Source organism: Sciurus vulgaris, assembly GCF_902686455.1.
Source record: "Sciurus vulgaris genome assembly, chromosome: 6".
NCBI lineage: Eukaryota > Metazoa > Chordata > Mammalia > Rodentia > Sciuridae > Sciurus > Sciurus vulgaris.
In genome coordinates this window covers 6,847,305-6,866,669 of record NC_136466.1, presented here as the reverse complement: position 1 = coordinate 6,866,669, position 19,365 = coordinate 6,847,305, and the positions used below count along the sequence as shown (strand labels likewise).

General features: G+C 55.9%; 1 long non-coding RNA gene across 2 annotated transcripts; it reads right to left on the bottom strand.

Annotated features, from left to right (window-relative positions):
* Positions 1-866: 866 nt before the first annotated feature.
* LOC306664917 lies at positions 867-5,033 on the bottom strand. 2 transcript variants are annotated; one of them, XR_013764857.1, is made up of 3 exons: positions 2,307-5,033; positions 1,232-2,048; positions 867-1,112 (listed from the first exon to the last, which is right to left on the bottom strand). It is a non-coding gene; the product is annotated as an uncharacterized lncRNA (long non-coding RNA). The 2 variants fall into 2 exon arrangements; XR_013764858.1 differs by having other exon boundaries at positions 867-2,048; positions 2,307-3,297; positions 3,981-5,033.
* Positions 5,034-19,365: the final 14,332 nt, after the last annotated feature.

Below are 19,365 nucleotides of genomic sequence, written 5' to 3'. Positions count from 1 at the left end.
TAGAGGGATGGAGGGAGAGAGGGAGGGAGGGAGGGATGGAGGGAGAGAGGGAGGGGTAGAGGGATGGAGGGAGAGAGGGAGGGGTAGAGGGATGGAGGGAGAGAGGGAGGGAGGGAGGGATGGAGGGAGAGAGGGAGGGAGGGAGGGATGGAGGGAGAGAGGGAGGGATAGAGGGATGGAGGGAGAGAGGGAGGGAGGGAGGGATGGAGGGAGAGAGGGAGGGATAGAGGGATGGAGGGAGAGAGGGAGGGAGGGAGGGATGGAGGGAGAGAGGGAGGGATAGAGGGAGGGAGAGAGGGAGGGAGGGAGAGAGGAATGCAGGAAGAGATGGATGCAGGGAAGGAAGAACAGACCATCGACTGAGACGGGAAACAGATTTTGATCCTAAGGTGATGAGTCTAGCTTTGGAGATGTTGCGCTTTAGAGCCCCTGGGTTCTGAGCCCACTGACCGGCAGCCATGTCCAAGAGGCGGGAGAGTCTATGGGACTGGAAAGCAAGGCAGTTTCTTGCAAGGTCGAATAGAGCTCTATGATTTTTAATGTATCTCCCCTCTCTGTGGCTCAGTTTTCCCTTTTATAAAAACAAAATAAAAGAGAAGGGCCGGGTGTGGTGATGCACATCCGTCATCCCAGCAGCTCGGGAGGCTGAGACAGGAGGATCAAAAGTTCAAAACCCACCTCGACAACTTAGTGAGGCTGTAAGCAACTGAGCCACACCCTGTCTCTAACTAGGATTTTTTTAAAAAGAAAAGAAAAACGACTGGGGATATGGCCCGGTGGTCAAGTGCCCCTGGCTTCAATAATAATAAAAATAAAATAATATTTTATTATTAAATAAAAATAACAACAACAAAATAATTAAAAAATAATGAAACATGTTTAAAAAGAAGAGTGGGGCTGGGGCGTGGCTCAGTGGGGGGACCTCGCCGCCCGGCACAGCCCCGGCTCCTGACCCAGCCCCACAACGGAGGGGAGGCAGAAAGTGAAGGTCCGAGGAGAACCTCTCCCCCTTCAGACGGGGTTTCTGGCTGGCTCCCGGCAGAGAGGGCTCAGAGGACATCCCAGCACATGAGTGCCGTGCCCGTCCTCGAGCGTCCCATGCAGAAAGCCCCCTGGGCAAGGAGACGGAGCAGAGGTGAGAAGGAAGGTGGCTGAGGGAGCTGCGGGGGCATCGCGGCGACCGTGCCCGTCGGGCCCGCCGCCCACCCCGAAGGCAGAACGTCTGGCCCACCTGGGATCCAGGTACTCAGTCTCTTGGCGCCCACCCAGCCTAGGGAGGGATCCAGGTCTGGCTGGAACTTGGGTTCCCCTGGCATCCTGGGGCAGCTCCAGGCAGGGCCCATCCTGCTGGCGCACCGACCGCATTCAGCTGTGTCCTCGTGACGGGAGGGTGACCGCTGGACCTCACCCACACGGAGGGAGAGTCGGCCCAGGGTGCCCCCGCGTCTCAGGACCTGAGGGTGTCCCGGGACGCAGAAGCGGGGGCTCACCGTGGGGACCTCTGACAGAGGCCGAGGGAGAAGACGCCGCTTTCTTTTTTGAACAGAGGAAAGCCCACGAGAGGAAAGGGCCCTGAGGAGGGTGCACCGCCTGCCACCCGAAGGGCACAGGCCCCTCTGACTCCAGGTCGTCTGGGGCGCCTGGAGTCTCCGTCTTCAGCCAGGCCTCCCTCCGCCCCCTCCCTGTGGAATGGGGACTGCATCTACTTTCTTCAGGCCTTCGGGGGACAGAAACCCGCTCAGTGTGGCAAAGGGGGAGTCTGAGGGGCACTTCCAACTCCCGCGGGGCGAAGGCCGCTGGCTCCGGGGCTCAACATCCCAGCTCGCGGACCCTTCTGCTCCCTGCACATCTTGGCCTTCTGCTCTGAGAGCTGACATCTCTGAGACGCTGGGACGGCGGCGCAGAGCCCTGGGGATCACCTCTCCTGTCTTCACCGCGGAGAGGAAAGACGGCCCTCAGCCCAGGAAGGGCACGCCTGCCCAGGCCGAGTGCGGGTCTGGCTGAGGCACTCTGGGCACGCCCTGGGAAGCAGGGTTGCCGTGGGTCACCTGCAGCAAGAAGGGGACGTGGCTCCCTGAAGACGGGATGGCCCCAAAAGTGACCAACAAAACGATAACGTGGCTTTGGGTGTCTTCCCTCATAGGGCCATTGTGACCGTTGGCCCTGCAGCTGGAAATGCCACGTAAATGCACCACGTTTAGCACAATAGCAAGTGGGCTTTCAGATTCTGACTTAGATATTAATGATATAATAATATCATAAAACATTACAGTAAGAGAATTATCAAGTGAGAGGCAGATGCTTACCTCACAAGGCCTGTAAAGAAACTCCCGTCACTGAGTCGGGGCCTGAGCAGAATCTGCTGGTATTCCAGGAAGTTGCTGCCTGCCCCCCATGGTGCTGTGATAGACACTAAGAAATAGACATTTTGGTCCTCGTCCCCGGCTTCTGACTCCAAGCTTCTAAGGCCTTTGAAATTCCTGATAGAAGCAGGCGACACAGAGCTCCTGAGTGCATTAGCATTTCCTGGGTGATGGGAACAGCTTTCGTCCTGGCGAAGGGATTCTTAGTGAGCACTCGTGTCGGGGACCACACACCAGAAAGACCAGGCCGTGAGCAAAAGCCCAGAGAGGGGAGGGGAGCTGGAGACGGAGACCAGCAAGCAGAGCTCAGGGACATAGAGGTCATTTCCCTCTGTGCAGGGTGGCCGTGCCTTTGGATGTGCAAGGGACAGTCTCAGTTTCTACCTGTCTCTCTGGAAGAATTCCATTTTCTCTTTAAATCAACAGGTTTCCCAACACCCTGTTGCTTCTTCAACTGTGGAAGGAAAAATCAAAGGAAAGGGGGAGGAAACCCACAGGAGGGCACCCCGCATTGCAGCCCAGGTGACGGTCCCCACCCGTGGGCAAACGTGGTGGGACTGAGCCATCCCGGGACCCAGCCTGTGACCTGACGGTCACCAGCTGAGGGGAGCTGGGGCGCCTGGGAGGGCCAGCCATTCCCCCCAGGCAGGCGCGTCCAACAGTGGCTCTGCCGTCGCCCCAGCTCCGGGTCCCCTGCCTTGTGTGGTGGCGTCTTCCTGCTCCTGCCGTGGGTAGAACTTCGGCCTCCAGCTCAAGGCAAGTGAAAGTGGGCCTTGTTTCCCTGTGACCAAACGTAACCTGGGGGCTGCGTCTCCTCCGGGTGCTCAGAGGTGTCCCCTTGCCAGCCCGAGGACAGCTCGGTCACCAGTGAATTTCCAGCCTCACATTCGGGTTCATTTCCATGTATCGCTCTCCTTTTTCTCTCTCCCTCTTCCTAGAAAGATCCAGGGGTGGGCCCTGTGCAGACCGCTGGCCCTGGGAGAGGCGGCCTGCCCGCTGCCCACGGGCCGCGTCCAGGGCAGGTGCTCGCCTGTGCTCGGCTGTTGGCTGTTTCCGTTCTGGTTCACCTGTTCCTCAACAGTCCTGCTGACACGCCCGTTCCTCAGCTCTCCCGGGGCAGAGCCACACCGGTGCCCGCATGTCCCCTGCCCCGACAGTCACTGTGCTCAGACCAGCGCCGAGCCTTTGCAGGGCCAGGTCAGAGGGGAAGAGAAGTCCAGCACGCTCTGCTCTCTGCCCTGGAGCTTGCACCTGGGACTTCAGCAGCACTCTGCTGGACTGGAGCCAGCAGCCTCCGAGGGGTCCCTAAGGATGGTCCACCTAGGCCTCATGTCCTCCCCCTGCTCCTCCACACGGCCTCTGCTACGGGACGTCTATCGAGCCCAGGAGCGATCGGCTTTCTTCTGTGTTTATGAATTTAACCATTTGCAGTGAGTCATCCAGCATGCGGGCCTCTGACTCGAAAGGCCAGGGGCCTACACAGAGGGAGGGGGATTTGGAGGAGGAGGAAGAGGAGGATGAGGATCTAGAGGACCAGGAGAAGCAGCCACAGAAGTGTTTTCTGTCTCAAAATTCCACACTCCTAGAACTACCGACTTTTGTTTTAAGGAAACTCACCATGTAGTAGGTCTTGAGAAGCCGTTCCACCATCTGCTATAGTAACCTTTCATGGGGAGAGGAAGTCTCCCCAGGTTGCTGTCCTAGGGGGACAGATACAGATACAGGGCGTGGCGGGGGGAGGGGAGGTAGCATGGAACGGCCGAGTGCTCCAGTGGTCCCCAGCCTCCAAAGGACAGCTGTGTGCTGGTGACACACACATCCTGTACTGAATCTCCAGGCCTGGCCCAAAGGCTGGGAGTCAAATGAATTCCCAGAACATCTTAGTCATAGGATGCTGTATCTCCTCTTCAAATTGTCTCTGACCCGAAAGCCTATGAATACATTTTAGCTCCTATAAGGTACAAAGGACGGAGAAGTAATTCTTTTCTTTTTCTTTCTTTTATTTTTTAAAGAACTTGCGTCTTCCCTTATCCAGATGCTGTTCATCATCCCTACTTGCCCTCTTGTGGACGCCCTCTCTGAGCCATCTGTTATGTCTCTGAAGTTATGCACATTGAGTCTACCAGTACCAGGGGTAAGTATTGGGGAACACTTAGGTCGATGAGTATTTAAAACACAATTTCCTTTGGCAGAGGTCTAGAGATGAGGTGGCACCAGGGAGATGCAGCCAGAGAGCTCTAGCCACGGTGGGAGCGGAGGAAATGTGCAGGGGTGAGTTCCGTGGTCCCAGGTGCCCCAGGCTGGAAGGCGGGAGCGTTATGGGCGAGCAGGGCCCCCATGCCAAGCCCAGGCCCCGTCCCTGGGATCGGAACCGAGGGTGGCGACGTCAAGCTCTCCTCTGCGCCCGCGAGCCAGCTCTTCCTCCGTGAGGGCGAGAGGAGGCGCCACCTGGGCCCCAGGCCCTGGGCTTCCCCCCTGGCTGGTGTGGACCCTCAAAAGCCACCTGCTGGAGGCCTGGGAAGAGTGGGCCTTTCAGAGGTGGGTCTGGGGCGGCCATGGGGCCTGGGCGCCGCCCTTGGGAGAGACAGAGGCAGCCCCGGAGGGAAGCCCGGCCCTCCACCCGCTCTGGCTTCCTGCCTCCTCCTGCGAGGTCTCACCATGTGTCCTCTGGCTCTCCTGCTGCGATACCTCCCGCTCTGTGACAAGCCCAGGGGGCCCTCGCCAGAGCCAGCACGGCGCTCGCTGGTCAGGCCTCAGCCTCCAGCTGTTGTGAGGAAACCTCTTTTTTCCCCATAAGTTTCTGAGTTATTTATGTATGTATTTATTTATGAACAGGGAACTGGGTCTCCGCTCTGCATGTTCCCTGTTGTCCCAGCAGCTGTCCTGCCTCTGACCCTTCCTCCCAACTCAGTCCCTGGAGCTGGGCATTGGTCTCTGCAGCCGGGCACTCCCCTGCAGCTGCCCGCAGCAGTCATGCTGAAGGGTACGCCTGACGTTCCCCTGCCGTCTCCCCTCCACCCTCCTGCCAGGCAGTTCCAGCTTCTGGGTGCAGAGACCTCGAGGCCCATCCTGAGCCTTGGATGCAGGAGGCCCTGCCTTCCTTGTAGCCCTGATGTCTAGCCCAGGACCATAGGCCGGGGCTGGTCCCTGCCTGGCCGGCTGAGCTCCTGCAGATTCACTCGAGGTGAATCTTTCAGAAGGACTCACTGGCTGAGATTTTAAAAACTACAGAAGAGGGGAAGCGAGTTATAGCAAATTGTCTTAAAGAACAACCGCCACACCAGGTGGTACCTGCCATGTAGTTTAAGGAGGACCAAGGCATGAGGACAAGATGGGGCTGCTGCCTCGCCTCAGGCAGGCAGGTGGCTCTGAGCAATAATTCAGGATCTGGGAGAAGAGCCGAGGCGAGGTGCACCTGAGACAGCTTCAGCAGCCACCAGGACTCACGGAGGAGGAGGAGGAGGAGGAGGAGGCAGGGGATTGGAGCCCTTGGCATGAGCACATGCAGGTGATAGGAGCTCTGTGCCCCTTGCTGATGGAGGCAGGGCTGGGGAAGCCTGAGAGGCTCTGGGGGCCAGTGAGGAGGCCCATGCCCTCACCTGCAGCAGCACCCAAGGCGTGGCCAGGCAGGTGTCTCCCGCTGTGAGCCTCACCGCGTCCTGACAGCACAGGAAGCAGCCACCGAGCAGGCTGTGCTGAGACAAATCCAGACCCACATCCAGAAGCTGGCCATGGCATGGTGGGCGCCTGCTCCCTTCTCACCTTCCAGGTCCTCCTCCCTGGAAACACGAAGCCGAGAGCGGCATCCTGGAGCCTGGTCCTTGTGCCGGCCCGAGGCCAGAGTCCTGTTCACTGCCCACCCGCAGCGTTTGGCAATGCTTCCATTTCGCAATGCCGTGGGGTACAGTCACCCTTGCTCAGCGATGGGCACGTTCTGGTGAGTGCTTTGTAGGGCTTCACGGGGTGAACCCGAGTGCACTTCAGCTGAGCGGCTGCTGCGTCATGGGCCCTGGAGCTTCCGGATGGCTGTCATGTGCTACCGCAGTGCATGGCTGCGCTCGGCTCTGCCTCTGTGTATAACCCGCCTCCTCCCCTCACAGAAGGCGCCCAAGGCCTGGGACTGGCCAGCCCTGGCCTGCACAGTGCCGGTCCCTGTGATGGTCACACAGTGAAATCCTGTAACAGAGCATCCATCCACCACCAGCATGAAACAAGGCTCCGTGATTGTGCCTCCAGTGCGCAGGGCAGCCACCCCTGCCCATGAAACAAGGCTCCGTGATTGTGCCTCCAGTGCGCAAGGACGGCTGCCCCTGCCCTTCTCGTGCAGTGGATTCAGTTTCCAAATGCTTCTGCCTCGTGATCTCATTTAATACTTACTGCTAATGAATGGGCCTCACGGGGCAGAGGCCTGGGGACACAGACTCCAGTTGGACGACCTTGGCTCCCGTCTTCCAACAGCACGTACCGGATGTCTGGCGTGGGCCACTTGGAATGTGGGCTGTGCCAGAAGTCACCGCCCAGGGCAGTAGACACGGAGGACTTGGAGTGTGCTGACCTGCAGTGAGTCCCACACAGGCGACCTGAGCTCACCATGACGAGCAGGCACCTTAGTGCCTCAGAGTGACGCCCTGGCCCACGATCACACATCGAGTGCATGTCAGAACCAGGGCTGGAAGACAAGATTTTGGGGTCCAAATGAGCTGCCTTTCTAGTCTTTGATTTTAGCAAGTGCCAAACTGCCCTCAGCCCTCCTCACGTCTTGTTCCAGCACTGCTACAGACCATCCCGAGATGGCTTCTATAATTGTCCCATTTTGCAGGTGAGAAACCTGAGGCTCTCACATTAAACTGCGCAGCCAGGGCCAGAGAGGCCTTCCCTGGTGCAGTGGGATGCACACCCAGTGGCCAGTGCCAGAGCTGCTCCTAACTCCTCTGCTGCACCACCTGACCTTCAGCCTGGTGCTGAAACCTGGCAGCTTCAGAGTGGTCATGGTGGAGTGTGTCTGCCAGGAGGTGCATTCCACATCCCACAGTAGACTGACTTGGACTCCTGGTCCATGCTGGATTGGAGAGGGTGGTGTGAGTGGACAGATGGATGCATCACACACAAGGGTCTGGTCTGGCAAAACCAGCTAGCCGGTTCACCAGCCTGCTGTCTTTCTGAACATGGATTTCCAACTTCTGCACGAGAGATGGCTTTTCTCAGTAATCCCCAATTACTGTTGTTCGGTAAGAGCTAGGGGAAAAGTCACAGGTTAAGGGAAATTTTCTCACCTGGCATGCTGCTCCCCTCTAGTCAGGGCTGGGAGTGAGTGCATGTAACCTCAAGAGTTGGTCCCCTGCCTATTGGTGGCCGCTGGTGGGGTGGGCTTGTGTCTGCACCAAGGAGAAGCATGCCCTTCCTTAGCAGCTGCCCGAGAAGCTGTGGCCGATAGTGGCAGCATGGCTAACCCGTATTCCATGGGCGTCACAGAGAAGCTGGCAGGTTGCTCCAGTCCTGCTTCATCCCACAAAAGCTTCCTGGCAGTGCTGATTCTCACCAGCCTCAGAGACTCAGAGGTGAGTCAACCAGCTCCTGTCCTTGGGATCTCTCAGTCTCACAGAAGGGACCGACAAAGCAAGAAAGAATTCAGAGGCTCTCTAAAAAGCGGCAGAATCTGAATGCACAAGATATAGCAGTCAGTCACACAGAGGAGGAGCGTGGACTTGGGCTGAACGGAGGAATCAAAGATGACTCACTTGGGTGGGAATATTTGGATATGCCAGAACTTACAGATGGTTCTCAAAGAAAAGCTGGAAAGGGAAATTCCAGATGGAGGAAACAGTACAGTTTGCTCTGTAAATGCCAAGCAGAGACTGCGGATGTGGAGGAAGTCCCACAGGTGATCATGCAGCTGAACACTCCCTTCATCCCACGATGTCCTAATGTCAGAGCGGAATGCGTGGCTCTGGGTGAATGCTGGTATGAATGGACCCACGGCCCCTCCAGGCACGGGAGGCAGAGCATGCGCAGGGCTGTACAGGGTGCAGCGCTTACAGTGGGAGCAGATGCCAGCTTTGTGTGTTTACCATCCTATACGTTCTGTGGTTAGTCGAGTGTGTATTCCTTCCACTTAAGAAAGAAAGATGACTGTAAAACAGTGTGCCACCGTGCACTGGCTGCAGCCCCGACATCTCATGTCCACTGTGTCTCCTGATCATGGCGTTTTCTCTCCTGATCGTGGCGTTTTCTCTCCTGCTTGATGGAATCTAGCGTGGCCTTGCTCAGCTCCTCTCGGCAGCAAGGGTCTATGCCGCTTCTCCAGGTGTGTCTTAGATCCGGAGCAGGCGGCACCCTGGGCTGTGGAATCACACCGTGGCATTCACGCATGCTGAACGGCCCGCGGCTGCATGTCTCAGAACGTGTCCTGCTCGCCGGGCAACCAGGCCTGCGTACGCCAGGGCCAGGAGAGGGCAGGCTCAGGAGGTGCATTTGGATATGTAAGAACTTACAGGTGCCCTGGGAGGCGTTTGCTGGGGGAGCTCACCTGGACTCAGGGGAAGCCAGCCAGCGTGCCGCGCAGGGCCGATCAGCAGCATGGAAAGGGGGCAGACCTACACAGTCTGACCTGGGTGCTCGTCCTTTTCCAGGGGCAAATGTTTTATATTTGACCACCAAGAAAACACACGGCCTCTCCATGTGTAATCCGTGCTCTTTCCTGCCAGAAGCAAGCCATAGCTTGGGTTCATTGTTTGGATTGTTATAAGTGTGTGCCAAAGGCCATCTTTGGCTAGGAGACTGTGTGTGAGGGAGAGCAGAATGTTCTAGAACTGGGTGAGCTTCGGCATCACCAGGACACCTATGAGGCCACAGATCGCTGGGCTCCACTTCAGAGGTCCTGATTCAGTCAGTCTAGCTGGCCTAGAATTAGAAGTGGTCATTTACACTTCTAATGGATTTCAAGGCGATGCCCCTGTGGCTGCTCTGTGCACCACATTTGGAGAACCTATGCTCTAGAAAATTGGAAAAGTGTGTGAAATGTCGGCCGGACAGACAGGATGTCCAGCTCCAGCTGCACCCAGTCGCCTGGCCCACTTGACCACTTCCCTCTCTGAACGCTGTTTCCTTGTCTGTAAAACAGAGACATGCTGTGGGTGCTAACTGGGACGTCTGCCTGGTGCTCGACCCTTTACCATGCGTGCCCGCTCCCTTCGGCTCTGTGACGCACCAGCTCACACACACCATTCTGCTCACGGTGATGGTGATCTTGATGAACTCAGTCACCGGAAATGCAACTGTGGAGTCAGGCAGAGTCGCGGACCCCAGTTCTGTGAGAACCAGCCTTCCTGTGAGCACCAAGCAAGACAATCAGCCTCCTTGAGCCTCATCAAGCCTCGTCTTCCTCATCTTCAAAACGGGGACAAAAATCCCCAGGGGATCTACCTTCTAGTGTTTGTGGAATATTATTAAGTGCCTGGCACAGAGCAAGCTGGTAAGGGAGAACTTTAGCACTGGCAGATTCTTTGGGTCAAAGAATCTCTGGTTGGCCATAAAGAAGCCCAAGAGATGGAAATTGTGCACAAAGTATCAAACATGGAGGAGAATAAGTAAATACCCAAAAAGCTTAAAACTTGAACTTATAAGTCAAAATTTCAGGAAAAACTCATGTATCTGATGCATTGGTTTTGCAAATAATTCATACCCAGTGGATGGAGTTGGAATACAGTTTGTGTTGAAGATGAATTATCTTTCACCTTCAGAAAAGTCTGAGGGCCGCAGGCTCTTTCCCGTGGTCAGCTGTAATGGCAGCTGCTTGTCAATCAGCTCGTGGGTTCTTGCAGCAGCCGTGATGGTCCCCAGCTCTGGGGATAAAGGGATTGGTAGTTGAAAGGTTTGAACTGACCTGAGGGTTGGAGAAACTGGTCTAAGAGGTCAGAGGTCTCTGAGCTTGGGGCCAAACTACACAAATTCATTGGCATGATTTTCTTTCCCTTGATTCACATAATTAGAACAGTAGAGATGGAACATTTAAATACTTCATGGCATCCATGCAACACCTGTATAAGGAGGAGATGGAAAAGGACAAAGAGAAGAAGAGGTGAATGAAGGTGACGTCCGTGGTCCTGTTTCTGAGCCGCATCCTCCCCAAGTGATTCTTGGGAGATACTTTCTTTTCTTGAGACAGGGTCTCACTCTGCTTCCCATACTGGCCTTAACTCATGATCCTCCTGTCTCAGCCTCCCCAGGGGCTAGGATTACAGGCATGCACCACTCCACCCATCTGGAAAGATATTTGGATCCAATCCACCCCCAAGGAAATGCTTTTTGGTGGATTTGTAAGCAGAGAACAGAATTATGCAGATGGTTATAAAAGAAAAACCAAAGACTTTTAACAAATCCAACACTATCCCTGAGTGCATCTGGTGGTCGGCTCTTACACAGTGACTTAGTTTCAGATTCAACATGTACACACTATTTCTTGATTGGCTAATTAAATCTTGGGTGACCATCCAGTAAACATCCTTTAAACAATAGCTGCAGTGTCCCCCCTGGTCTTCAGAGTGAAAGTGGACCCTGGGAGGGAGGGTCTGAACCAAGTCCACCTGCAGGGTGGCAGGAGCCCCTTCCTTGCCTGAGTCCTCAGTGGCCTTATCTACATCTAGGGCAGCCTGCCTGCCCCTTCAGGTGACCGTGACGGTAGACGTCTGTGAAGTGTCCAGCATACACACACAGGCTGAGCTGTTGTCCTTGTCACTGAGGCTCTGTGTGGCCCGATGGCAACAGGAGTGCCATTACTCGGCAGGAGTGCTTCTCCCACTGGATTCAGAGTCAACCAAGTGTGGCGATTACATCTGTGCTCTATTAAATATTTAGAAAAGGCTTTGCTAGTGAAAGCAAGCAAGCAGAGTCCGCAAGCCCAGCGGATTTTGTTCTAGAAAGTACAGGGAAGGGGAAAAGAAGAGAAGGAGGAAATTAACACTTATTGAGTACCGACTCTGGACCAGGCACTGGCCTAGACTTTGCACATGTTAACAAGGACGTGAACACCAGGGCCACAAACCACCCAAGGCCATGCAGCTAGTAAGCAGAAAGTTTAGGGTTTGAGCTCAAGACTTCCAGAGCCCCAGATCTTTGCCTCTTCAACTCTCTGGGGTCAGCCTCACAGTCCCCCACGAGCCCTCCCCAGGCTGCCTGGCGACTTTGACCTAGGTCTCAAGCATTAGCAGGACAAAAGTCTGTCTGGTTAACACTCAGTCCGAAGAGCCCAACTTCCCACCATAAGAAACAGGCCCCAGGACAGGCTGGCCCTGGAATAATTACGCTCCCAAGTACAGATGGGGCCTGATGGGAATAGCACAGGTATCAAAGCAGTCTCCTGGGGTCAGGAAACGTGGCCCATTATTTCTGAAAACAGATCAATTTGCAGCCCATTCCCTTTCTTACAGCTGAGTGGCAGGAAGGAACTCTTCCCAGGAACAAATCAGGTGTCACTGGGAAGGCAGCTGGAATTGGCCCCTCTGGAGTATATCAGAAGAGGTCACGTGCTCCTGGTGTGGTTGGATTCCAATCCACCCTGCTGGGTGAAGAGGCTGGTGACTCCAGCCGCTGACCTGTGCCAATGTCACCTACTACCAGTGACCTCCCACCCATCTCTCGCATCATGCAGGGTTCCTTCTGTCCCGGATACCCCCGGGGCCCCTGCTACTCAGGCTCTGCCCCACCGTGGGTGTCCCGTCCACTAGGGCTCCCGGGGCCCTTGCCGGGAAGGTTGCCCAAGCCTGCTCCTGAGCCCTCGCTAGCACATTGGGATTTGAAAGTGTTTTCTAACCGCTGTTGGTTTCGGAAGCCTTCCATTCTGGGATGCAATTCTGTGTCCAGACTGCGCCTGAATAGCTGTGCAGTTTGTAAACAGCCAGTAAATAGTTTCAAAAACCCAAAATTCCTGTTTCTCAGCTTGGAGTCAGAAAGGGGTGGGGACCCACGTGAAAGATCCATGCACTTTTACACTTAGGTTTTATTCTCTCTGCCTGGAAAGACCCCCTAGGGATGTCAGGAAAATCCAGTGAATTCCCAGTTATCCTCAAATTCCAGATCAGCAACTGAGTGTCCCTCCTGCCACTTGGCATGAGAGGCCGCCCTGACTCCCGGACACTCCTCTGTCTCCCACCTGCCTCTGGTTTCGCCCATGTCATGCTTTTACTCAGATGCCTGTCTCCCCTGGAGCGGAAGCAGGTGGGCTTGTCTTACATTTCACAACTGGAACCATGTCTGGCATATCGAAGACACCTGGCGAGCACCTGGGAAATAAATTGAACTGGAATAAATGAGACTATTTTGAGATGCCAGGGGCCATGAAGTCTATCTACCCAGTTCAATTCAATTAAATAACTGGCTACTCAGCATAACCCCCAGATGATGACACTACCCAGGGACTGCGCCTCGTGGGTCATAAATACAATCGAGCCTCAGTTTTGAACTGGGCCGTTGGCACCTCAGTGTGGGTTTCTGACAGGCGGCTGCAATGCAGAGTCCAGGAAGAGGTGTGCCCAGGTCTGCGGGCGCCTCCTCTCCACCAAGCCTTGTGCTCCGTGCCAAGGACGCAGTTTTGTGGGAGCAAGGAGAGGGGGACATTGAAGGGCCACCTGGGCTCTGGAAAGGCCTCGTGGACGAGACACAATCGGGTCTTTGAAGCTTGAGTACTTTAGGCCAGAGGCCAGGAGGGTAAGTCCTGGTATTTTGGCTTCGGCAAGATGAGAAAAGGAGGCACCTGTGCCCCACCCCTTAAAGGAAGGCTGTGGGGGAGGGAGATGAAGCCCAGCGACCCCAGAGGCCTGCAGTGACCAGACACTACCCGGAGGGCCAACCTTATCACTGCCGCCTCTCCAGCTGATGTGGGTGGTGCAGCCTGAGGGGCTTCTGGGAACGGAGTTTCCTTGTCTGCAGGCCTGTCAGCCCTGTCTAGCTCTCTCATATACAGGTCCTGCCCACCAAGAAGGTCTTGGAGACCTCTGCGGCTGCCTGCAGATGGAGCAGGAGCCAGACAGAAAAGCTCAGGAGCAGGCCTCCTAGTCGCCATGGAAAGCAGGGCAGAGGGAACACAAAAGCAGCCCCTCCTTCCTCTGCAGCTCCGGTGTCACCTTCCGCTGACGCGTCTCAGTATCCTCCTCTGAAAGAGGCACCAGGGCATCTGAAGTCAGGACGGTTCTGAGGTTCAAATCGTTTAGAATTTCCCAGCTGCGGGCTGCAGGACACTCATGGAGGAGAGCTGATTTTAGATGGAACCAGGTGTGGCACACCTGACGTTTGCAGACGTCCTCTGACAATTGCTGATCTCCTTTTCAGAAAGGGTAAGGACAGGAGGCCTCAAGTTCAGAGCCCCGACAGGCAGACTCACGTAACGTGGCCACGGTTTCCCTTCTCTCTGCACCCTGTGTTCTTACCCAGACTCCTCCAGGCACCTTGTTCCCTTCATTCCACAAACATCCTGAGGCCTGATTGTAAGTCTTCCATTCCTCTTACCGGAATGTCGTATGTGGACTTGGTGGCCACTGGCATTACTTTGTTTCCACCATATTAGCTGTTACAGCTATCTTTTATTTATAATCAATAAGGGTGCAATTTTATTTGGGGTGCCGAGGTAAAGTTTCCTCATTAATTAAATTCATTTTTTTTCCCCAAGATCAATTGGGGTGAAGCAATGCCAGGTCCACAGCTATGGCCAGGGGCGGGGTGGCAGGGTAGGGTGGCAGGTGTGGGGACAGAGACACACAAATGACTACACTAAGTGGTAGGACCTGCATGTGATCCCTGGGTGCTGGCCCATTAGTAGATCTGTAGTAGGAAGATGCCCAATTTCATAACTCCACGAACAGGACTCAGCATGGTCCAGAGAAGCCTGTGGACGCCCAGGTGGCCTTTTCCTGTTCTGCATGTCCGAGAGACATCTCTACCCAGCGACTGATACCTTAGTCTTGGCAGGAAGCGTCAGCTTCATTTTCCTGAAAAGCCCCTAATTGGGAGACTTTGTGGGGATGCCATTTGTCTGGCGAGATGGCCATAGAGCATCTCGGTGTGCAGAAGATAATGAGAGGCAGGCGGTGACAGAGTCCCAGGATGGAAGGAAGCTGGGGACTGTCGTGTTTGTTCCTGATCAGTCTTCGTTGGCCCTGCTGTGAGATGAAAATCTGGTGATCTCCCTGAGGCGAAGCTCAGAAGAACCCTGCACAGGCCCGGGGGACCAGAGTCACTCTGCTGCACCACGGAAGCACTGAGCTCTTCCATGTCTGCCTGTGGGTAGCGGGTGGAGGGGAAGTCCCAGCCTGGGTGGGGAGACTCGAATGTGTGTAAGATGACCAGGGGCAGCTGGCTCACAGTGGGGCGGCAGTGTCCTAGTGAGCAACCCAACTCCCTCCTCCTGTGGGCTGGGCACACACCTGGGCAGGTGTGCACAGGAGAAGGATGGCCGACGGTCAGCAGGAGGAGCCCAAGGCCCCTGGGCCACCTTGAGGAAGCCCAGGACAGAGCCTTTGTTGTCAGAGACTGGGAACGAGCTCAAGGACCATGAGGGGCCTTCAACACGATGTGGTGGTGGGTAAACCCATCTCCAGCTCAGGGGACAGAGCCCACTATGTGATGGCCCACCATGGTGGGGCAGTCTGCTATCATAAAAAGCAGCACTGACGAAGAACAAGAGTTCTCCGCAGTTCCTAAGTAAGTCCCCGCACAGCCCAGGTCCCCTTCCCCAGAATGAGCCAGGCTGAGGAAGGGAAGGTGTAAGATCAGCAGGTTCTCCTGCACAAAGCCCAGCGTCTCAAAAGAGAAGGCAAGGTTGGGATATCATGGCTGATCCCCATCTTTGCTCTAGCAGAGCTCACAAATGGGAACCAAGGTGCCCCGCTTTCCCAGTTCACTGTGTTCTCCGGGATGGGTCCTGAATTGTGGAGTGAACACCTGTCCCCTTGCCTTTGTCCAGGAGAGCTGGTGTGTGGTTCCTCTCCTGCAGAGCTGACGCAGGGAGATGAGCAGCAGTGGTGAGAGCTGGCAAAGCCCTGAACCTTCAGGTTACTGCCACTGGAGGAAGCCCAGACGAGACCGAGCCAGAGAAGGGCCCGTGCCCTGAGACCCCGTAGAGCTGCCAAGGATTCCCGGCAGTCACCACGGGAAATGCTGTGCCTGGTGGCCATAGGTGCCCAGCATGGAGCCTGCGCGGCAAAGAGGGCTATCCAATAGAAATGCAGGGTCAATGGCAGCGGCTTGCATGCCAGGCTCTGCAAGACACCACGGGACTCCAGGAAACCTCCTGGGGTGGGAGATGCTCTCCCTGTAAGCCACGGTCTGCAGATGTGGTGGCCCGCCAGTGGAGTCCAATCGCTAAGGTTCCTGTGGCTTCTTTTGCAATCACAGGTAGGGGACCTGGTAAATGTCAGGCTGCCTCCTCCAGCAGTTTGCAGCTGAAAAGCCCAGGACAGACTGCAGACATTTGGAGAAGCAGCCCACGGTCACTCACCAGCACCCGGTCTTGAGAGGGTTATGAATCCCCGCCGAGCCTCGGTTTCCCTGTTTTCTTCTCTCCTCTGTTGATGCACTAAGAGGGGTGGCAGGGATAGAGGCCACCCAACTCCTGCCAGGCAGCTTCTGTTTTCATCCTGAGCAAACTGCCCCCGGGCCCAGGGGCTCTGCGTTTGCCTGTTGCTCAAAAGCCACCGTGAGCTGAGTGCGCTTTCCTGAAGAGCCCGCAGGAAGGCCAGCCGCGTGCACCCGGAGCCAGGGTGCAGGAGCTCCAGCCGCGCCCCGGTGCTTCCCTCCTGCACCTGCCGACAGCAGACAGAAGCGTCTCCTGGGCCCTTCCTGCCCCTTCTCAGCCCTCCCTCCGCCGAGTAGCTCATTCTGCGTGGAGCGCATGCAAGCCGGTCTCCACCCCACAGAGAGCGTATCGCTTTTAGTTTAACTGACACATAATCGTACATATTCGCAGGGCACAGTTAGGTAAGTGGGCACGTATGCACAATGGCTAATGCTCAAGTCAGGGTCATCAGCATTTCTAGCCCCCTAAATACTTGTCATTTCTTTGCCTGGGACCTTTGAACTCCTCGCTCTGGTTCTAAGATGCACTCGCTGTTGTCAGCTCGTCCCCTCCTGTGGTTGGGAGCCCTGGACGCACCCTCCTGCGACTGCCTTCTAGTGCCCACGTTCTGCTCTCCATCTCCCTCCCCTCCCTTCCTAGCCGCTTCCGGAAGTTGGATGCTTCAGCTCCACCATGAGCTCCGTGAAACTCTTTCTGACAATCCTAGTCTTGTTTTCTCCTTGAATTCTCAGACTTGTTGCAAAGCTTTCTCGAATTGCTGCTGGGGAGGAAGGACCCTGGTTCATGGTAGGTACAGACCACAGGGTCCCGACCCTTCCCGACGTGCTCAGCAGATGTGACATCATGGAGGCCAGGACACCAGACGGGACAAGCAGAGGAGGAAGGGAGGCTGAGTTAGTGAAATCCTGAAGAGGCCAGCTCCCAATGCAGTGGCTATGCCACGGAGGCCACGGACTCGGCAGGGAAAACAGCAGACTCAGCCACGCCTGGCTGCCTCGTGCCCAGGGTGACTCCCAGGACACCAGCTCCTACCTGCGTTGATCGGGAAGAAGGGGTAGGGATGAGTGATGCCCAGCTCCTCGCCGCACTGAGAGGCTGACAAGCGGTAGCGGGTAGAGAAGGCGCGGAGCTCGCCCGTCCCCACATCCCCATTAGGAACTAGAGTGCCTGGTGGGGTGCAGCTCAGTGACAAGGGCTCACACCTCACCCGCACTGACCCTGGACTTGATTCCCAGCACTGAACAAAAACATAGCGAGTGCCAGACTGAACAGCGAAGTCCTCTGGAGGGATCTGAGGTCACCTCCTGCTTCTGCCATCAGGAGCCAAGCTGTGGAGACCTGAGCTGGCCCCCGAGCCCCAGGGCCCCTGTGAGCACCGTGGTGGGGGAGGGGTTGCTGACTCCCAGGGCACCCGAGGACCAGGACGAGGAGGGAGGAGTTTCCTCCCGGAGCCCAGCCTGGACCTCCTCCTTTCAGGCCGATGGTTTATGCTAATAACCCGGCCATCAGTCCAGAATGATGTTCCGCACTGCAGGCTGTGGAGATTCAGGAACTTAGTCAGTGTGATTGTCTCTCTGGTTTTTTTTCCTGCCCTTTTTTCTTTTCTTCTCAGTTTTAAGCTTACCCTGTCGTTACAAAATAACGAAAGCTCACGTTAGAAAATCTGGGCAGTTCTCTAACGAGCAGATTGCTTGGCCTGGCTCACCCGCCGGCCCTGAGCCCAGCTCTTCCCCCTGGACGAGTACGGGAGCCAGGCAGGTCCCCGCTCACCACAGCTAAGAGGCGAGTGGGACAGGGCCAACAGGTCAGGAAGAAACCCTAACTCACATCAGTGCTGCGGTGGACATAGCCAGGGCAGCGTGGCCGAGGGCCAGTCACTCTGGAGGAAGAGCAGGGAGGCCTGAAAGGGGAAGTTTGAGCTGAGACCTGAGCAAGAAGAGCAGACGGTGCAAAGACCGAGGAAGAGTGAGGCAGGGGTGCGGCCAAGGCCACAGCACTGCAGGGAAGCGAGAAGCCAGAGGCCACCGTCCTGGACAGCAGTCAGCACAGGCCTGACCAGAGAAGAGGCTGGAGGCAGAGGAAGGTTGGGTGAGGGCGGGCCCGCGGGCGTCAAGCAGTAGTTCCAGGTGATGGCGGCCTGCGGGCGTCAGGAAGGGGTCCAGGCAGTACTCAGCTGTGCGGGATGATCCTTGGAAGCCCACCGTTCCTAAGACCTCACTGGGTGGAGGAAGGCCTGCAGGGGGGAGGGGCAATGCAGGGACCACTGAGGAAGCCGCTGCCACGACCCAGGAAGAAGGGCAGGCCTAGCTGATGGTGGGGCTGGAAGGATGCGCGTGGGCAGGTTGATCCGGGCCTGGAGGGAGAGTCCCCAGAGCTTGCTGATGGGGTGGACGTGGGGCTCCGGGGAATGGGGGCCCGCAGTGACTCCTGGTTTTAACGTAATTAACTGACCCGTGGGGAGAGGGAAGAGCACACAGGGTGGGCAGAAGGAGTGGGGCTGGGCGGAGCCATCGGAGGCCCATTCGTCTATGTTATGTCTGCAATGCCCGCTGGACACCCAAGTGGAGATCAGAGGGGCCCCTGGATGTCGAGCACCAAGCTGGAGGAGACCAGAGCTGAGGCATGGGGAGTCTCTGGCCTGTGACTGACAGAGGTCACGGGGGAGAGAGGGTGCCCGACAGAGACGGCAGCCGGAGCAGAGCCGGTGGCCGCCACCCGGAGTTTGAGGAGGACAAGGAGGAGATGGAGAGAAGACTGGGGAAGGGCCACCCGAGAAGAAGGCAGAAACCCAGGAGAACGTGCGTCTCAGACCAGGAGGAGAGGCGTGAGGGAGGCCTGGATGCAGAGGAGGCAAGCAATGGAGATCACAGCCCAGAAACGTGGCCCAGCGCATCCAGCCCCGGACAGCAGGGGCTGCAGGGGCCTGTGCTCTGTGTCACAGCCACAGTCCCGGCCTGGCGGGACGCGTGGGCGCTTTCCCAGCCTGTGGGCTCAGGCAGGCTGACTCAGAGATAAAGGGTTACATATTTTGGTTGAAGTTGGATTTTGAACAGAACTCTGAGACTCTTTTAATTGTTGTTCATTTATTTTAAAAAGCAAAGTACGATGGGTATTTCCCTGAAAATAAATGTTCTAGGCATCTTGCATTTCTCTTTGTGATTTGCCAACTGCACTCAATTTTCCAAAACTATAAATAACACTCGGAGGTTAATTCTCAGAAGTTATTAGCTTTGGGAAACATGAGAACTGAACTTCTCGGAAGCACTGAATATATGCATGCCAAAATCCAAGTTAGATTGATGTGACAATAAAAGGAGTTCGTTTAAGTTTATTATGTGAGTTTGAGAAACTCAGAGTCCACGAAAGCTATTTGGGTTAGTTAAAATTATTACTACTATATATTGAGCCATAAATAATTTCTCTCTGAAAAATTTAAAA